The following is a 2,929-nucleotide window of genomic DNA, read 5'->3' on the forward strand; positions in this document are numbered from 1 at the left end:
GGCTCACAGGCTGCTCCACAGTGACATGTGAGAGAAACAAAAGTCAATATTGTGCTTTCAAAAGAGCTAGTAAAACGATTGGTCTTGACGTGGAGGTAACCCACACCCCTCTGTGGTGTAAGCCACCAATAGGTGGAGACTACATAGGCTCCACCCTTAAATGGTGGCTGTTTTAATATAGCGCTCTAGTCACCCATCCATGTGAGATCCCTAGTAGTGACATGCTCACTGAAGGTCAGTGAGACAGAGGATATCACAAGGTCATAGTAATCAATGGAGAGGAGTGAATGAAAGTGCATCTGAAAGACCACTGTCAAATCTTTCAGCTAAACCTTGGTGATTAGTACATACCATACTAATTCTATAATTTATCAGGTTTCGAAAACATAATTAATTGCAGGAGCATTAAAAGTATCTATAAAAAATAAATTAATAATAGTGATAATAATATTATTGCACTTTCTTTATATTTTTTAAAATAAAATAATAGAAAGAAATCTAAATTGTGATAATACTATTATATTTTCAAATAAAAAGGGAGTATTAAACAAAAATACAATTATTTTATAGTAAACTTTTTAAAAAAAGCTATTATTTACCTTTTCAAATATGAATTTTCATCATTTTCAAACTTCAGCAAGCTTTTAATTTGGCGGGTTGCTGGCAAGTCAGTAAATTAAATATCACCGTTTTGCATTGTGCTTTGAAAACGCCATCAATATGCTACATTTCTTATTATTATCATTTTCATGATATTTCTTATTAATGTTGGTAACCAAACAGTTGCTTGTAGCCATTGACTTCCATAGTAAAATACCATAATAAAAATTCAGTCACCAACATCTTAAAAAATTATTTCTTTTGTGCGCAACAGAAAAAATGAAATTCATTCAGGTTTGGAACAACATGAGGCTGAGTAAATAATGAAAAAATTTTCATTCTTGGGTGAGCTATGCCTTTGAAGTGTCCTTGCTAAATAAACCACAAAAAACCTACTGACTGCAAACTTTTGGATAGCAGTGTATTAAAAATAATGTACACTCACACGAAATGGTATTTAATCATATCAGTAGGATAATAAAAGCTGGATGGGGTCAGGTTAAGGCTAGATGGTATACAGATTCATCTACTGGGCATGCACACATCAGTATAGCATAATTTTTGTAACACTGTACAACAATAACTGTTTTTGCATTATTGTAAGGAGTAGGAGTAGACATTAATAATACACAATCTAACAGGTAGAAAATTTAATTTATTGTTAGCTTCCGGTTTTAGCTATGTCTCTACTACCCACAACCATGGGGTCGCTGCATGATGGCAGCCATGTTGGGGTCACATGACCAGCCATATACTTTTATCAGACCACTGTTATCAGACACTTTGACTGGTAGAATTGATCATACTAACATACAATATTGCGAAAATAGTAAGCTTAGTATGTCATTCCAGATTCAGCCAACCATTTACAAAAACAAAACAATTTCATTTTCATTTTCATTTTCAACAGACACTTTTATCCAGAGCGACTTACAAATGAGGAACTTCAAAAAGCAATTTGTCACAGAGCCAATATTCTTTTTTTCCAGTAAGTGCCTTGGTTTGCAAAGTATTTGAGTGGTAAATTGTTTGTGGAAGACGTGTGTCTTCCGCTGCTTCTTGAGGTTGTTGATGACTCTTTGGTGTGCAAAGAGCTTTTATTTTAATGACAGAAGGATGAGCGGAATAGAAACAAAAATGGTGAGAGCCTTCTAAAAGTCTTCTGAGGTAGTTTCTCACCCATCATGCTCTTCTCTCCCATTATTCCCCTGTCAAGGCAGCTTACAGTAAAATGCCCACTGCCTTCACAAAGGCTCTCGACACTTCTTCCAAGAAACCATGATCCATTGCTCTAATGAGGTGGATGCCCTGGAGTCAGGCGAGTGCTTTTTTTGAAGAACCCTTTAATGCATGTTGGCCTTTTGACTCTTTAAATTCATCAGTGAAGCTCCATTAATCAAAACAGGTCCTGAAGAAAAACAAGCCCTTGTTCCAGAAAACAGTACTGCACTATTTTTTAATTTAAATTTTTTTTTTTTTACATATACTAAATTAAATTCTTTACATTATTTTTTTTTATAACTGAAATACTCCTGAAATTAAATTATGATTTGATACAAATAAATATTATATATGATTTATAAAATTGCACTGTAAAATCTAATTAGTTGGTTACTTAAAAAAAGCATGCAAACCGATTGCCTTGAAAAAACTAAGTAAAGTGAAATAGGAATAGTATGTTGAACTGGCAAATGCTTAGTTAGTATAGTTTACTTACACGAGAGTTCTAGTAACTAAAAAAAGGACTGTAGGGGGTACTTGATCCTTTCATTTAGGTTTACTCATGACTTAGTATAGCTACTCACTGACTCGAGTGCATTGCGGCAGAATACATTTTGCAGTTGCTTTGTTTTACAGTTGTTGATTTTATTTGCCAATTTTATTTGCTGTCTTGTGTCTGTAGTAGCAAAACAAAAAGAGCAAATAAAATGGTTATTGTTACAATTAATGAAAATAAATTAAATTGAATTGTTACCATTGTTGTGATTCACGTGCTGAATGTTTAAGTCTGTGTATGACTTTAGCTTATTACCACACACTATTTAAGGATTATATAAACCCAATTAATATCATCTCAAGGTAGTTATGAAAAATTAAATTAGAAAAAGTTATTTAGTCAAAACAAAATAAAGACACTAATTGTTTAATTAGAAGATAGGTCACCCTCTAAAAGCAACCTATTTATTAATTGTCTTCTCTTGAAATCAAATAACTCTGACTATTTGATGCATTGCTATATTAACAGGAAGAATATTATAGTAACATAAACAAAGTTCCAAATGCCCAACCAAAGGGAACGCTAATCACTATAATGGTGAGTTTAAAAAAA

This window comes from Sinocyclocheilus grahami, unplaced genomic scaffold (assembly GCF_001515645.1).
Source record: "Sinocyclocheilus grahami isolate Dianchi unplaced genomic scaffold, SAMN03320097.WGS_v1.1 scaffold131.1, whole genome shotgun sequence".
NCBI lineage: Eukaryota > Metazoa > Chordata > Actinopteri > Cypriniformes > Cyprinidae > Sinocyclocheilus > Sinocyclocheilus grahami.